General features: G+C 39.3%; 1 protein-coding gene across 9 annotated transcripts in view; it reads right to left on the bottom strand.

The window, feature by feature from the left end:
* Positions 1-18,523, bottom strand: part of CD226 (CD226 molecule) — a 126,872-nt gene that overhangs the window by 15,214 nt on the left and 93,135 nt on the right. The gene's annotated exons all lie outside the window — the stretch shown is intronic.

Here is an 18,523-nt window from a genome sequence, read left to right as displayed (position 1 = left end):
AGGCTTCTAGAACTTTTTTTTTTTTTTTTTGAGACGGAGTCTCACTGTGTCACCCAGGCTGGAGTACAATGGCAGGATCTCAACTCACTGCAATCTCCGCCTCCCAGGTTCAAGTGATTCTCCTGCCTCAGCCTCCCAAGTAGCTGGGATTACAGGCACTCGCCACTACATCCAGCTAATTTTTGTATTTTTAGCAGAGACAGGGTTTCACCATGTTAGTCAGGCTGGTCTCGAACTCCTCACCTAAGGTGATCCGCCCTCCTCGGCCTCCCAAAGTGCTGGGATTGCAGGTGTGAGCCACTGCACCCAGCCCCAGGCCTCTAGAACTTCTGACCAATGGGCCTCAAGCTGGGGTTCCCAAGACCCCTTTTTCAGGTTCGGTTAATCTGGTGGAGACAGTTATAGAGCTCAAGAAAACACATTTGTCAGTTTAATATCAAGGATATTGCAAGGGATACAGATGAAGAGATTGGTAGGGTGAGGCATGTGTAAAGGGGCACAGAGTTCCCATGCCCTCCCTGTCCACACCACCCTCCAGGAGGGTCCACATCTTCAGCTGTCCAGAAACTCTCCAAACCCCATCCTCTTGGGTTATTATGGAGGCTTCATTACATAGGTATGACTGACAACCCTGTAGAAATGGGATTGGGCAAGAAGCATATCATCTAAACCCAGCAAGACCTGTCCAGACTTTAGGTATGGGGTGGGATCCTCTCTGGAATGAGGGTCTTTTGACCCATATTCAGATTAGAGTCTTACCTTGGTCAGGAGAAAGGACAGGAGAAGGTCAGAGAGAACTTCTGTTTCCTGAGGCCTAAAGTGCCCCAACATTATAACAAGGGCCATGTGAATTTTGAGCTAGGACCCATGGATGAAAACCTATAGATCTGCATATCCTAATACCACAATACCTGATTTAGTAGAACATATATTGTTTTGAAAATTCCTAGACAATTTAAAAACAGGGAAAAAGGATTTTTTCTTAAGAAGTAAAGGTGAAATAAAGCACAGAGTCAGGTAGAGATTCAATCCAGAGACATTTCAATCTAGAGTGGCCCAGCCTGTAGCCGACACGGCTTCTCAGTCCATTCTCTGCCTTGCCTGCAGCTTCCACATGAATGACCACTGGCTTAGAACAAGGCTGGGGTAAACTTGCACCTTGCTGGGCCCTGTATGGCTGGGGAAAATAAAAAGGAAAAGCAAATGGGTATCAATAGTTCATAACATTTAGTTTTTTAAGTTTTGCTAATAGATCTCAGATTAAGTAATGTCAGCCCTGAAGTCCTTTTCTTTAAAAAAGAAGAATTGTTTCCAGAAGCCATTTTTTTACTAACTTTTTTCACTTATATCCCAATGCTGTGTTGATTCATAGGAGGAGAAGTGTCTTGAACCGTAACACCATTACTTTTCCTTCCATCACAGAAGATAAATACAGTTAAAACAATTTAAAGCAAGTCAGTGAAATATATAAATGAATAATTTACTCCAGGATTGTGACCCTCTAGGCTAAGTTTCTGGCAATGACAAGTATTTATGGCTGAGTTATAAACTCTTAGAAAAGGCTCATGATAGAAATATTGCCAGTCCCTTCCCTCAGAGTTCGGCAGGCAAGAGCAGCCATTAATGTCTATAGTTTATCCTCTATTAGGGTGGGGATGGAGTTAGGGAGTGAAGAAACCAAGCCACTTAGAACCTAAATAACTGGGCCAAAGAACATGCCAAGGAAAACCCACAGATCCTGACTCTCTAACATCAAGCGTGAGGCTGGAAACTGCAAATTAAAACCACAATGAGAGACCACCTCACACCTGTTTGAATGGTTTTTCTCAAAAATATGAAAGAAAACATGTGGTTTTCTCCGCTATCATAGTGTGTGTGGTTGACTCCATTCCTCACCATGTCTTCTCCCAAGACTTTCAGGGTCAAGCAATTCCTGGCCAAGAAACAAAAGCAAAATCATCTCATTTTATTGGGGGAACCTGCCCCTGATAATTCAATGTAGGTTCTTTTCTATTTTCCCTAAGTGTTGGCTGGTCTGAGAAATAAAGGGAAAGAGTACAAAAGACAGAAATTTTAAAGCTGGGTGTCCGGGGGAGACATCACATGTTGGCAGGTTCCCTGATGCCTCCTGAGCTGTAAAACCAGCAAGTTTTTATTAGCAATTTTCAAAGCGGAGGGAGTGTACGAATAGGGTGTGGGTCACAGAGATCACATGCTTCAAGGGCAACAAAAGATCACAAGGCAAATGGAGGCAGAGCGAGATCACAGGATGGGGTGAAATTAAACTTGCTAGTGAAGTTTCAGGCATACATTGTCACTGATAAACATCTTAACAGGGTCCAAGAGCAGAGAACCAGTCTGACTAGAATTCGCCAGGCTGGAATTTCCTAATCCTAGCAAGCCTGGGGGTGCTGTGGGAGGCCAGGGCATGTTTCATCCCTTATCTACAACAGCAAAAGGCAGACACCCCCTGAGTGGCCATTTTAGAGCCCCCCCACCCCCGGGAATGCATTCTTTTCCCAGGGCTGTGAATTAATATTTCTTACTGGGGAAGGAATTCAACGATGTTTCTCTTACCCATTTTCGGTAATAAGAGAAATATGGCTCTGTCCTGCCCAGCCTACAGGCAGTCAGACTTTAAGGTTATCTCCCTTGTTCCCTGAAAATCACAGTTATCCTGTTCTTAAGGTGCCCAGATTTCATATTGTTCAAACACACATGCTTTACAATTTGTGCAGTTAACGCAATCATCACAGGGTCCTGAGGTGACATACATCCTCAGCTTATGAACATGATGGGATTAAGAGATTAAAGTAAAGACAGGCATAGGAAATCACAAGAGTATTGATTGGGGAAGTGATAAATGTCCATGAAATCTTCACAATTTATGTTCTTCTGCCATGGCTTCAGCCAGTCCCTCCAATCAGGTTCCCCAACTTCCCACAGCACCATTTCCCAGTGGATTCAGATAAAAGTTGGTAATAAAACCAGGTACAGCTCCAAAACGGAGCCATTGAAGAACCACCAAGCTGGGTTTATACAGAATTTCACGTGAGATGGCACACAGGTTTACGCTGTGTCAAGGTCATGATCATGTCACTATATCGATCTGTGAATGTCACCACTATCTGGACAGTCTAATATGTTTTATTGGGAATATGTTTTTTCTCTTTGTTTATATGCTCTGCACTAGCAGGTAGGTTCAGTAATAAATATGTGAGAACTTTTGTTTCAGAAAAAGAAAGAAAGAAATGAAAGAAAGAAAAAGAAAGAAAGGAAAGACAGAGAGAGGAAAGGAAGGGAAGGGAAGGAAAGGAAAGCGGGGGAGGAAGGAAGGAAGGGAGGGAGGGAGGGAGGGGAAAGAAAGAGAAAGGAAGGAAGTAAGGAAGGAAGCAAGGAAGGAAAGAAAGAAAGAAAGAAAAAGAAAGAGAAGAAGGAAAGAAAGAAAGAAAGCAAGCAAGCAAACAAGCAAGCTGGCAAGGGTATGGAGAAAAGAGAACCCTCGCACACTGTTGAAAGACAAATACCACATAATCTCACTTAAACATGGAACCTAAAAAAATTAATGTCTTAGAAGTAGAAAGTAGAATGATGGTTACCAGAGGCTGTACAAGAGAACGGGGAGGGAGATAATGGGAGTGGTTGGTCAAAGAGTACAAAATTTCAGATACACAAGGGGAATAAGTCTTTTTTTTTTTTTTTTTTTTTTTTGAGACAGAGTCTTGTTCTGTCACCCAGGCTGGAGTGCAGTGGCACAATCTCGGCTCACTGCAAGCTCTGCCTCCTGGGTTCAAGAGATTCTCCTGCCTCAGCCCCCCAAGTAGCTGGGACTACAGGCGCCCGCCACGACGCCCAGCTAATTTTTGTATTTTAGTAGAGATGGGGTTTCACCATGTTGGCCAGGCTGGTCTCGAACTCCTGACCTCAAAGGATCCACCCGCCTCAGTCTCCTAAAGTGCTGGAATTACAGGCGTGGGCCACAGCGCCTGGCCAAGTTTTGAGATTTATCATACAGCAGAGTCTCTGTAGTCAATAATAATGTATACTTCAAAATAACTGAGTAAATTTCAAATGTCTCACTGTAGAAATTATAGGTAAATGAGGTGGTGGATATGTTAATTGGCTTGATTTAATCATTCTACATTATATACATATATCAAAATATCACGGTGTACCCCCAAAATATACACAAATATTATTTGTCAACTAAAAATAAAATTGATTTAACTTTTTTTGATTTAAAAAAATAAACTGAAATATTAGACCTTGTTTTGTGTACAGATGGACCACAGTGAGTGAGTCCACACAGAGCAGATGTGGGTGAGCTGAAGATTCTGCATTATCAGTTCATTCCAAGTTTTGACTTTCTATATAATGCAGACAAATATTCAACCTTTGTCCCACTTTAGACATTGGTTTATTGAGAACAGAGATTGTGGAGAAAAGCCTTGGGGCCTAGTCCTGTCTTCTAATTCTTTCCCCTGGAAGACTTCACATAGGACACTTAATGTTTTAAACAGTTTTTTTTTGGCAACTGCATAATGATGATAAAATTAACCACAAGGGTAGCTATGAGATTTAAATCAAGCATGTAGAGGTGCTTTCAACATTTTAAGCGCCAAACAATTTAAGTTATTAATCATGCATATTTAATATGCACTTATATTTTATGTAGACACATTCCAAATGAGGGTTAATCAGATAACTTGTTTCTATTTTTTTCGTGTTGAGATGTCACATTGAAGTAGTCGTGTACAGCAGAGCATGCTTGCTCCTGCAGCTAGACTCACCTTCCTGGGGAAAGGCACAGGTACTGTTGATAAACATCTATACAATAACTGCTGCCTTGGCAGACCACCGGAAATAATAGTAGCACAAAGTGTGTTGAACTTTCCTGCATGCCTGTAATATGCATCACGTGGATACTGGTATGGTAATATTATTCCAAGTTTTCAAAGGTCAACTTTCTTCGTCCAGATAAATCAGTTTTATACTCTGTATTTCAGAAACCTTTCCGTGTTTTATAGCTAGAAGGTCCTAGAGTGTAAATTATTTTCAGAGAATTAAAGGGCCATGACTTCAACCTCTAATCCTTCTTCTGAGTAAATAGCAACTACTCTTCCTGAAAATAAAAGTATTATCAGGTTTTAACTAAGAAACATAAGGCCCAGAGAATCTAAATAATTTTCCTGTCATTATAGAGCAAACCAATGAGGGAAGCAAGCTTCCTACCTGATGTACAAATTTTGCTACAATTTGCCTCTCTTGATGGCAAATTATAGCAAAATTTGTATATCAGGTGGGAAATTTTCTTTATATTGAAAATACTTGTCCCAAATAGTTTAAACACTTTAAAGGTTTATGTCAGTTGAGAAACATATACCCTAAGATAGCTTGTGTGTACGTTTTAACTACACAATATAGAATGACTGCATTAGCTACTTTTTCTAGTGCGATAATGTAGCATCATTCAGTACTGTGGGCCATAAGTTCTCTACAGTGATTGGTGTATGGCAAGGGTATTTAAGTCAGCACATGAGGACAAAGAGATGGGAACATCTTCAAACTGACACATTTATTGAGAAAAATGTTACGGCTGACTCCTTTGTATTAGATATCTCATATTTTTACCCAAATATTTCTGAGTCTTAAACTTCTTGCACATTTACCTCAATTTTTATGAACATATTATTTAAAGAGACTATATAGACGCTTCAAAAGTCAGAATGTCAAGAGCTGCACATACCTTTCTCACTGTCTTAGTGAATTAGTGTGCAGAAAAGAGTTCGTGTAGCAGGCCTGGATTCCGAGTGATCCTCCTGCCTCAGCCTCCCAAGTAGCTGGGACCACAGGCACATGCCACCATGCCCAGCTAATTTTTTTTTTTAATTTTTTGTAGAGACAAGATCTCGCTATGTTGCTCAGGCTGGTGTTGAACTCTAGACCTCAAGCAATCCTCCTGCCTTGGCCTCCCAAACCATTGGGATTACAGGCAGGAGCGACCACGCCTGGCTCTGAGTGATTATTATGGATGCTTGACTCTGAGTCAAAGCCTAGCCAAGACTGTTTCTGTTTAGTTTTATTTCTAGTGCTCTTGTGTTCATGCTTGTGGACATGTCTTGATTGAAATCAGGAATTAGAAATTAAACACCAAGTCCATAAAAAAGAAAATGAAGTAGATGCAACAAGTTCTCTGCTTGGATAAGCATAGCAGTGAGACTGTCATGTAGATATTGTCACCTTTGATTCATAAAGTGTCTCTTGGGAATCTGGCTTCCTGTTATAACAGAAGTTATTTTTTAACTTTAACTTTATAACAGTTTTTTATAACAAAAAAACTAGAAAAATGGCAAAAAATAGACTATGGAATACTGAGGGAAACAAATGAGGTAGGTGATGTTCTGTAGTGAGCGAGGGGACCAAATTCAAACAAACAAACATACAGGAGTATAATGGCACAAGGTAATTTAAAGCAGGGATTAACCATCTTGCTTCTCGTTACAGCCCACCACATAGAGCAAAGTGCAAGACTTGGTGCTCAGAGGACACCAGCACAGCCACAAGATGGTTATATCTATTATCCTCTGTTTAGTAAGGCAAAGAATCATGCTATCCAGCTTCGAACTCTTTCCATCTAAAAATGATAATTTAAAAACTTGGTACATAAAAGGAATAAGCTTTACTAAACTTAGAAGATGCATGTATATAAGACATCTTGTTACTTATTGCCTACAGAAATAAGGCCTATTGTATATGTAAACTGTGTTTCAAATAAAACAAGTATGAGAATGTATATGTTCTTATAACAATATAATAGAAATATCATCTTAAAATGAGCCATCAGTATTAAAAGGCAACCAACACACTATTTCACAGTTGTGTTCAGGGTACCCTCCTCCCCAGGATCTGGGATTTGCTGGAAGGACACACAGCACTCAGCCTGTAGCCACGCTCATAGCTCAGGTTTATGACAGCAGAAGCATCCAAAGCAAATCAGCAAAGGGATAAGCTGCCTGGCCAAAGTCAGAAGGACTGGCTGATATCCCCGAAGAAAAGCAGGGGTTTAGCATAAACCACATGGGTTGTATAAACAGTTTAGACAGAATAAGCCACCCCATCAGTTACAGAATGGTCGAAAGCCTCCAAAAATCCAAGTTCCCACATGCCCACAGACAGCCAACCTTGCAGGCAGGCCGTCCTAAGGACTGTAGTCCCAGGCCTGGATGACAGAGCAAGACCCTGTCTCCAAAAACAATACAAATGACCCCATGGAGCCTTGTGGAATATCACCCTGATTCCTAGGCCTGGGAACAAGTCCCAGGAATCCATGTCTTTCAGCAAGTACACCAGATGATCCTGATGTTGGTGTTCCACAGAATGGCGTTGAGAAACACTGCTCTACTCCAGAAAGCACCTTCCAGGGGAGCTCCAGCTGCTGAGCCCCAGCCTGCCCGTGGATTTCTCCTCCCTCCTTTCTTAGGGTATTGACTTTAGAAAACTTGTAATTGGCAGTTCTGTCTCTGTCTCTTTGAAAGACATGCACATCTTTTTAACAGCCAGATAAGTCTCTTGTCAGCTTTTGATGGAGAAATATCTTTCTCAAGGACCTGGGAGCCATCCCTTTGAGATGTAACCATCAAGGAAGACAGCACCCTTACCTCCCAGTCTCTGAGAGGGTAGAAAACTACCACAAGCACCTCACTCAAGCTGCAAAAGTACCTCCTGTCATAAAGATGTGAGAAGTTTGTTTTTCCTTTGGATAAAGCCAATTACTAGCTAACACACAGTCACCCCCAATTACCAGTTGAATCTAGGATGAAGCATGTGTGACAAATGTCTGACAAGCCCTCTTACTTGAAGACTAGTTATCATTCATCTTTAGACCATGTATGTAATGGGTTGTATCTACTTGGCTGTATGAGAGAGTGAGATTTCTTTGTCTTTGCAGTCTCTTAGGAGGTTGCCTGTGACATGCATTATATTCTGATTTAGTGCTTATTCAATAACAAAATTATTTTGTTTTCTACCTTTGTGGAGCAGTTTTCTGGGTAGGGAGGAGATTTTGCTTCTATTTCTCCAGTACATTTTTATTACTACTGTTGTTTAATCAGGTATAACTCTACATTACAGTGTTACCATCATGCCTATCCTCAGGAAATAGGAAATTTTCCAAATGCTGTCGTGAAATCAAGATAAACAACCTGGTGTCTGCAGGTTGCAACAAGACACACAATAGGCATACCATACCATTTAAATATATTATGTATTTAGCTGTACAATATAAACTACATAAACATGAGATAATATATGTGTTCAGAATGTTTTAATATGGAAAATAAACTTTTGTTTTTGGAGGGAAGATTTTAGAGATGAAGCCCTCACTGTCCCTACGGAAGTAGGGACTAGTATTCCGATTACTCCAGCTCTGGTTTCAAGAAGCCATTACAGTCTGGGTACAAGAGCAAGAGAGCAGGATTTGATAGGAAGAGAAGAAGGGAGAAGCCTCAGGAGGAGGAAGGAAGGGCGTGCTTGGGAACTTTTAGCAGATTCCCGGGAAGTTGTTCAAGGGAGTGTGCTTTCCCACACAGGAAGCGTCCAGTGGGTGGATCTGGTGAGGCCATGAGAACAGGTGCTTTGTAGTGGCCAGAAGCTGTGCCTATGAGACCTGAGCCACCACCAGGTCTCCTTTGCCCAGAGGCTACTCCTAAAGTTCCCCTAATCTGTTCCTGGTGTGGATGTGACTTCACCAGCAATCAGCACCTCCCCTCCAGGCCTTCATGCCTGCTACCTGATTGTGCCTGTCCCTCATGGCACTGTGTGGACAGCCTGCCTCACGTGACTCCATGATGTGCGCAAGCCCCTAGAAGGAAGACAGGAAGGAAGAGGAGAAGGTCCCCCCATAGCACTGGTGTCAGCGAAGGACCCGAGCTGAAATAAAATAGCGGGAGACCACGCACCACCCCCGCTCCCCCACTCCTTTGCCTTAACTTGCTCTAGACGTTGGTTCAGCCTGAAACCCATCACTTGTATAAACCTCTTGAAGAAGGACGCTCTGTAGCTCCACCATCACCAGCTTCTGTTGTGATGAGTCTCCTGATGAGAGTAGTTTTTCTCTTCCACTTTGAGCAGAAAAGTAGTGCTGGGTCCAAGAATAAGAACTCTGAAGCCAGTCAGCCTGGATCTGAATCCCTGCCCCTCTATTTATTAGCTACTAAGCCTGAGATAAGTCCCGTCAAACTCTCCATACCTCGCACTCCACAGACGTCAAACGTGGGCAGTCAGGCTGCTGTGACAAGTAAATCAGTAAGTACGAGTAAATTCTCAGAACAGCCACTGGCACACATAGAAACATGGTATGTGTGTTTATCATATAGCAACCAAGACAAAGCCCTGTGACACGTAATTCTTAGAACAGCTACTTATAACTTTTTCCTTGGGTCCTTAGAAAACTTCAAAATCGTGACCGGGTGTGGTGGCTCACATCTGCAATCCCACACTTTGGAAGGCCAAGGTGGGCAGATCACCTGAGGTCAGGACTTCGAGACCAGCCTGACCAACGTGGTGAAACCCCGTCTCTACTAAAAATACAAAAATTAGCTGGGCATGGTGGCAGGTGCCTGTGATCCCAGCTGCTCGGGAGGCTGAGGCAGAAGAATCTCTTGAACCCAGGAGGTGGAGCTTGCAGTGAGCTGAGATCGTGCCATTGCACTCCAGCCTGGGCAGCAGAGTGAGACCGTCTCAAAAAAAAAAAAAAAAAAAAGTAAAAATAATTTTTTAAAAAAAGGAAACTTGAAAATGCAAACTATATAGTATATACAAAGATCTATATCTAAAGGTGTTGTAAATGTTGTAGAGATCTTTTCAGAATATGAAATTCAGCAAGCCTTAGGCTGAATATTTACCTCCAAGTAGTCTATCCAATTTTAAACCATTTTATGAAGAAAATTCCCTAAGTGCTCTACAAAACATGAAAGCCGATGCCTGGCTATAAGAAATAATAACTCTAGGAATAATTTCAAAATCTGCCGCTTTATGCTCTAGAGTTTAATTACCCATCTCATCTTTTTTTAAAAAGAGCCAATAATTTAAAAATGAATTATATGATTAGATTTCAAAACTGGTACCTTTATTTGCTGGATCAGGAAGAGAAAATAGTCAATATAAAGGCAAAATGACTTGTTTGGATTAAAATATTTGGGATTTGGCAGGTGTGCATATGGTAAGTGTGGTTATAAAATTGCCCACACAATCGTGTGTATTTGTTGAGTGTTTACCATATGGCAGGTTGAAAAATAAACTTGTTACTCCTCCTACCAAATATTCATAGATATCTCAGTTCATACACCTACACACACACACACACACACACAAATTAAAAGAGTGAATAATCAATCCTAATCCTCCACATAAGATGTGAAAAACTGAAGACACAGTGACAGCAGGATAACTATACTTGGTGAGCCTGTATTTTTATGTATAAACATACATAACATACATACATACATAACATACATAACATTTTTATGTATAAACATACATGTGTAAACTCCCATGGGTTCATTTACACATTGCATCCCACTGAAAATATCCCACCCTTTGTTAATGAAATCTTCTCAACTCAACATCTACTTTTTATTTTACCCGTGTCCATCATCATCACAAAAAGGTTTTTTTTATTGTTTCATTCACTGTCCAACATAGCTAAAGCCATTTTCACTTTCCACCAATCCAACTGAGAACATTAACATTTCAACTTGATACTTGTGAAAGAATTTCTCCCTGTGAGTTAATTAATTAAAATGCCATTCGTATCTAAAGGATTGTGAACACCATGGCCTACCTTTGAGTTCTACCAAAGTTAAAAACATTGAATTAATCCTGGAAATGAATTTTAGAGTGCTCAATGAAGATTGTAAAATATTTATTTTATAAAAGTTGTACCAAAAAAACTTATATTCCTCTGTTGAATAAATGTATTTTTAAAATTCCTGAATCATTTTAGTATAAATAATAGCTTAAAGATACAAATTGGGGTTTAAAGATATACCTCTACTTATGACAGATCTGTTTATTCTTCATTTTCCGCCCTCTTATCTTAAACAACATAGTCCTCCACAAACCTAGTACATCGCCTTTGAATATTTATCAGGAGCCATGTCAATAATGTTTGAAATACTTCAGATGAAGTTCAAAGTAATCGACTGATTAATTGAGTTGTAATACTTAAATTAGAATTTCTATTAAGAATGAAATCTATTAATCTTGTAAGAATAATTTTTTTTACATTTTAAGTAATTTTCTACTTGCCTTTGGAGAAATCTTTGCACAATCACTTATGTTCAGTTTTTAATAAGGCTCTAAGAGACAACCTCAAGCTGTTAACAATTCCCAGGTGCTTTTAGAATGTAAATTCCATATATGACAATAAAGTATAAATGGTTATTTCGCAGTCAGAGTCATTTGAAAGGTCTCAAATAAATGTAGCTATGCAGCCATGCATTGACTATTTTTTCCTTTCTTTTTCTTTTTTTTCTTTTCTTTTTTATTTTTTTTTTATTTTTTATTTTTTTGAGACAGGTCTGGCTCTGTTGTCCAGGCTGCAGTGCAATGATGCAGTGATAGTTCACTGCAGGCACTAATTCTTGGGCTCAAGGAATCCTACCGCCTCAGCCTCCCAAAGCACCACGTGTGAATTTTAAGTAGGAAGAAAATCAGTACATTTGTCTGAATTTGAATCCCGACTTGCAGTCTAAGTTCCCAGGGAGAGAAAAACTTTATGAAAAGAGTTGAAAATTCAGTCGGAGGATAAAGGTCCACCTGTAGAACAGCAGTTCCTAGGATCAACTGCTTTCTAATTCTACAAACTTGCATTGTTTATAGTGGTGTTCTGTTAGAACTTGCTTTATGTACATGAGGTAGCAATATACAGTCAACAGTGTTCTTCAATATAAGAGTGTCATCAAATAAATTCAGCATGTAAACTTTTAGAGTTTCATTCCCTCTGACAATAACTTATCACTATTATTCAATATCTTACTTATCTATACAATAATAGTATGTATAAAAATTGACTGCAGGCAAACATTCTAGGTTTTTGTGTGTTCAAAAAATGAATAGATCCATAGTAGGGCTTACAAAACAAATTAACTGACCGGTTGCATTTTTTTGAATGCAATAGATCATTAAAAAGTGATCTGGGCAGAGGCAACAGTAAAGTAAAGATGCAACGACATAATAGCCATTATTGAGTAATCAACTCACTTGTTATGCTGGAAACTATGTTTCATCTGGATACCCAGTTTCACCAAGAAAACTAAATTGGGCTGAAAATTGTGGTTGATCTGTTTAAGTAGAGGCTATTTTAGCTTGTGAGCAGTGACACGGTGCTCTGGGATTCTGGTCGTGTTGCTCCATCATATAAATTAACTGTCACGGACATTTTACTTTCCATGTAGGTAAAGATAATAAAAGGCTGAGGTTCACCACACAATGTCATGGAAAGGGACACATCTGTCAGCTCAGTGCACACCAGCTCAGACAGTTCTGATGTCTACAAACTTTATATCTATTCTAAATTCATAGGAGTGGGACAGAAGGTTCTGGATTAATGGAATCCTTAAAAAAAAAAAAACTGTCCTGTCTACAACCTCAAACTCTTCTGGAATCCAAATGGACTGGGAGCAAACTGGTTGGTTTTTGACAGAAATAAAAGGCCAAGGAAATAAGCAAAATTTATTTTCTTTCTTCAATAATTTTATAATCCAACTCAGGATCACAGAGTCTCAAAGTCAGTAACCTCCCCCAAGCCATCTACAGGCAAGATTTATAATCTGTGTAAATAAGATGTATCATCTATATAGGGATGTATTTATAACTTACAGCACTCTATTCCCCTGTCCTTTCCTCCTTGTCAATCCTATACCTCACATCGTCCCAGAAGAAATATCTGGGAAGATTCTCTTAGCTGTGGCACTATAATTTCCTAGTGAATACTTCTGTAATCTTAATTTACTAATCTCATCCTTCTATTCAGATGACCAGCAATTCTGTGCCACTTATATTAAAAATTCAAAATTAGAAAGTGAAAGTTAAAAAAGTAAATAGCCCTATCTGAAAGTTATATATGTAAACAAGAATTCATGAAAGTTTTTTCTCCAAACATTGCAGTTGATCTATTGAAAGTTCAGTTTCTTTGATCAACAATCAGTAAACCTCAAAGGTTAAACATTGAAGAAAAAAATCTGGAAAGAAAAGAGGTAGAAAGCAAAATTAAAATGGACACAGCCCCTATTAGAATGAATAGAAACATTAACATAATTGGTCAAGAACTCTTACTGGGCATATTCTGAAAAGATGCTTTGACAACTTTAAGCAGATGCCATAATCCTTAATCTCAATTAATTTCTGGTAATAAGAGTTTGGAACATTACAAATAGATGCAGGCCAAGTGTGGTGGTTCACATTACCAATCCCAGCACTTTAGGAGGCTGAGGCAGGGGGATTGCTTGAGCCCAGGACCATCCTTGAAACCCCATCTCTACCAAAAATACAAAAATTAGCCAGTCTCATAACCTGGTCTCAAAAAATAAATAAATAAATACAAATAGATGGAAGTTATTAAGTCACTTGAGGGTAGCAATTTTCAGACTATAAAAGTTTGAGAAATCCAAGATGCTTAATATTTCAATGACGGGGAAGCAGTTTGGTCTGATGTGGAAAAAACACAGACATTGAGACCTGGCTGAAACTCTATAGGAAAGAAAGCAAATGTGGTGGAAACTCAGTCAGTTAGAAAAAGGAGAAAGTAGGAAAGTGTGAGTGTTTTGAGGCAGTGGAAAGCACAAACTGAGATTCAAATCATGCTGACAGTATCTCTCTCCCCTGTGTAGGACACCTTTGTGCCCAACCTAGGTGGATCAGGGGCCTGTGACCCATCACTGATCCCAGGACCAGGTGGCTTCACAGATGAATTCTATCAAACATTCTAGGAATTAATGCCAATCCTGAGTTTAGAAACAGTTCTACATTATCATGTGTAATCAATAAATGATTTAATTCTTTTAAAAAAAAAAGAAACAGTTCTAAACTCAGTTTATGAGACCAATCACCCTGATACCAAAGCCAAAGACACCACAAAAAAAAAAAAAAAAAAAAAAACTACAGGCTGACATCCCTAACGAACACAGATGAAAAAATCCTCAACAAAATACTAGCAAACTAAATTCACCATCACATTAAATGGATTGTATATTCTAATCAATTCTGATTTATCCCTGGCATGCAAAGATGGTTCAACATACGTAAATCAATCAATGTAATACACCACATTAACAAAGTGATACAAAAAGGCCACATGATCATCACAATAGAGCATAAAAAGCATTTGACAAATTCAACAACCTTGTGTGATTAAAAAAAAAAAACTCTCAACAAATTAGGTACAGAAGGAATTTACCCCAACACAATAAAGGCCATCTATGAAAAGCCCACAGCTAAGATCATACTGAGTCATGTAAAACTGAGAACTTTTGCTCTAAGATCAGGAAAAAGACAAAGGTGGCCACTTTCAACACCTCTGCTCAACATAGTATAAGAAGTCTTAATCAGAGCCATTAAACAAGAAAAAGAAAACAAAAGGCATTCAAATCAGAAAGAAAGAAGTAATATTATCTCTATTTGCAGATGACATGATCATATATGTATAAAACCCTAAAAGTGATGCAAAAAACCTGTTCAAACTAATAAATGAATTCAGTTAAGAGGCAGGATACAAAAATCAACATACAAAATATCAGTCAGGTTTCTGTACACAAACAGCAAACTATCCAAAAAAGGAATTAAAACAAAATCTCATCCCCAATAACAATAAAAAGAAATAAAGTACTTGAGAATAAACTTAACCAAAAATGTTAAAGACTTGCACACTGAAAATTATAAAGCAACTTATTCTTTCTTGATTATTGTTTTGCCATCTTTGCTCAAGAACGAATGGTGGCTTTGCTTGACAATTATATGAGATGCAGGTTTTCACTGTCATCACTTAATTTAACCTACGTCATCCCATATTAATACATAACTTAGACTCTCCATACCAACCTAGTCATTTGACTACAGTCTCCCATGCACCATCTCCCCATTCCTCCTGCATATTTGGGGTTACTCTTCGTAACCTGTTTCACCTCATTCCTTAGCTCTAATCATCAATGCCTCATCTGAACCTTGATGGTCCCACTTGAGTGGTCTCATTGGTGGAAGATGATTATACAAGGACATGAGTAATTATACTTATCAATGGCAAACAGAAGTTTTTTCAATATTAGCCTCCTCCAGAAACTTTCTGCAAGAGCTGATTTTATTTCTTTTGTCTTCATTCTTTTTATAGCCAATAAGGTCAGTTTAAACAATAGTAGTCTGCACATCATTTAGCTAATATTAAAATATTTGACAAATTATTTTAGTGGCACCTAAAATACTTCTCTAATGACAAATGAAAATCCAGAGGATACTCAGGGCCAAAAATAACTGTAGTCACTGTCAATAAACACACATTCCCCTGTGCTCCCCACGTCCCCACTTTCCTTGCTCTTCGGTCCGGGCAAGTTTCAAATTCAGAAAAGTCAGTCTGGAATTATTTCATTCTACATTTCAGGTCATAAGTGCAAAGGACAAGAGAAACATTTATTTTCATTCAGCAAAGAAAGTCAATGGTAAATTTGAGTTCAGTTCTTGCTTCTGCCATTTTCTCCTCTGTTCGAAACCAATCAAGGCCTGGATACTTGACCTGCTGGTTGGCAGGGGTCCTCTGTTGAGTGACCTGGTACTTGTCCGAAGATGAATGTAGGCAGGTAGGAGTCAGGGGAAGAGCCCCTCTCTGTATGTGTGTCCGTGAGTGTCTGCGTGTGCACATGTGTGTGTGTGTGTATGGATATGAGAGTCCTAAAAATCTCTCTTTTAGATCCAATACTATGTGCTATAAAAGAAGTCGTTGAGAACTAACAAAAGTATGTACAGTAATTTATAAAATCTGCCACAATCACCTTTCCCTTGACAGTTGAAATAAATTAAATCTGTCCCACATCTTATATCTGTCTCTCTGCTTTAATCTCCACATTGATTTTTGACCAAAGAGCCTCAAGACGTGAAATAATCAAATTGCACCAGAGAAAACACAAATGATCTGTTTTGCTTTGCATCTACGTTTTTATATTCAATCTTTCACTTATAAAAATTGAAAAAAGGAATTAAACAGGAACATAGAGTCAATGGCTGTCATCTTCTGTCAATGACAACTTTTTACTAATGGATACAAGGTCCACTTGACATGCTTTCAATCTGTCAACTGAATGTCAAAAAGCCATTTGCAACTGTTCAAAACACATGGACACTAACAATACCGACCATTACATTTAGTCATCTTCATTTCATTGGCAGATTTTGACACTGTTTATAATTTACATACAAAGAAATAGTTTTGTACAAGAAACTTAGTCATCTTTGGACAGATGAATGACTTTTTAATAATTAGTAAGAGTTAAATAATCATATCTCCTAAAAATCTGTTACCTTCATTTTCTCTATAATTTAAGATGTTTACAATTACTTTTTCAGCATATAATGGTCAAAATCTTACATGTGTTTGAAAATGACTCTTTATGACACTTTTCTGAATAGAACATTTTTTTCTTGCCTTGGTCTCTAATCTGTTTTCACTGTTTCTTTTTCCTGACCAGTTTCAAAAAATACTTCCATAATGCAAGGGATTTTTAGGTAAGAAATACTTTTTGTCTGTGTCTGAAGGAACAGAGTCAACATTTAAAATGAGAAGTCTCTGCTAATTTTTCTTCCCCCAAATATTTCACCAACCACTCATCATTTCCATTAAATTCTAAGTCCAATGTATGTCTCACCACAGTTCCTAGAGGAACAAGGGAGGCTTGATGTGATCTAAGGTGATTGTGTATGAAAAGATGCTATCCCCTGAAAATGCTCTCCTTATTATACACAGAGCTATAGTGGAGGCTTCTGTTTATACAAAACCTTTTCTTCTTCATTTTCAACACAGGAAGAAATATCAGTTTGCAATATGAGCAGAGTCTATAAAGAGACAGCCAAAGCCTAGCAAGCGTTGGCTCTACAAGTCTAACATCAAAGGTAAATTCGCTGGCTGAAAGCATGTGGAAGGGAGGAGGGAAGGAAGAAAAGAAAAGGGAAGGGAACGGAGTGAAAGAAGGAAGGAAAGATGGAAGAGAGTGAGGGAGAAAGGGAGGGAGGGAGAGAACTGTAATACAGGCCTCTACACGGAATTCTATACGGACCTCTATATTTGTACTTCTGTAAATGAAAAAAAATCACTTTTTCTCACAATCATACAAAGTGGATCTAGGTTTTGTGGGGGCCGGAATCTTACACAATTTAGTGTAAGATTGTGACAAAAGAGACAACTGCCTAATACACAAATAGTGCAGTGCTTTGGAAGGGGTTTGCTCAGGTGGGAGGGAAGAAGGAAGGAAGGGAGGGAGGGAGGGGGGAAGGGGAGGGGAGGGGAGGGGATGGGAAGGGATAGGAGGGGGAGGGGGAGGGGGAAGGAAGGGGAGGGGAAGAGGGGAGGGGAGGGAGGAAGGAAAGGAAGAAGGGAGAACAAAGTGAAAGGTAAAAATAAATTATTTTCTCTTCCATGTCCTGACAGTGAGGAAGCTGGCCCAGAGGCAGAGCTGGGAGAGCGTGGGATGGCCTTCCCCCCTCTCAACTGTAATGCAGGCCTCTACACAGACCTCTATATGGGCCTCTCTATATTAGCACTTCTGTAAGTGAAAGAAATTACTTTTTCTCATACTTATGCAAAGTGGATCTAGGTTTTGCAGGTCCTGAAACACAATGAAAGGCTTCATTGTGACAAAAAAAGACAAATGCCTAATACACAAACAGTGTAGTGCCTTGGAGGAGGCCTGCTCAGGTGGAAGCCCCAAAGGCCAATTTCACCAGCACAAAGATTATACTCAGTAATTGTCACCAAATATCTAAGTCAGTGGTTCTTATAGTGTGTTTGGGGGGCCCTGAGGATCCCTGTGTCCCTTTTGGGGATCTGCAAGGTCAAACCTATTTTCCTAGTAATATTAAGATGCAACATCAGTCTGTTTCTGCATCCACATCTGAAAAAGACAGAGAAAAAAAGGCTCCTGTCTGGCAAACTGGCAACCGCATTCTCAAAACACCTGCTGAATTGCACTCAACGCAGCCCTGATTCAGACATATCAACCTAGCACTGTCTTGTATTGCTGGGGTACATGGGGATTCTAACACCTTATCACCACCATCAAAACTGTTCACGTAATTGGGAAGATAGGAGTTCTACAGCTGAAACCTGAAGGCTGGTAATACCATATGTTTTTCAGCCCTTTACCGATTTCTTTTTAAGTTTCAGGATGGTGGCAGATAAGAAAATTGGAAAGATTTTTATCGTGGTATCTGTGATTGATGGATTCATAAGATAAAGAAACCCTAAATACTAGAATAATGGCCAACT

This window comes from Symphalangus syndactylus, chromosome 1 (genome assembly GCF_028878055.3).
Source record: "Symphalangus syndactylus isolate Jambi chromosome 1, NHGRI_mSymSyn1-v2.1_pri, whole genome shotgun sequence".
NCBI lineage: Eukaryota > Metazoa > Chordata > Mammalia > Primates > Hylobatidae > Symphalangus > Symphalangus syndactylus.
Note: the sequence above shows the minus strand (reverse complement) of the source record. Positions and strands in the feature narration are given on the sequence as shown.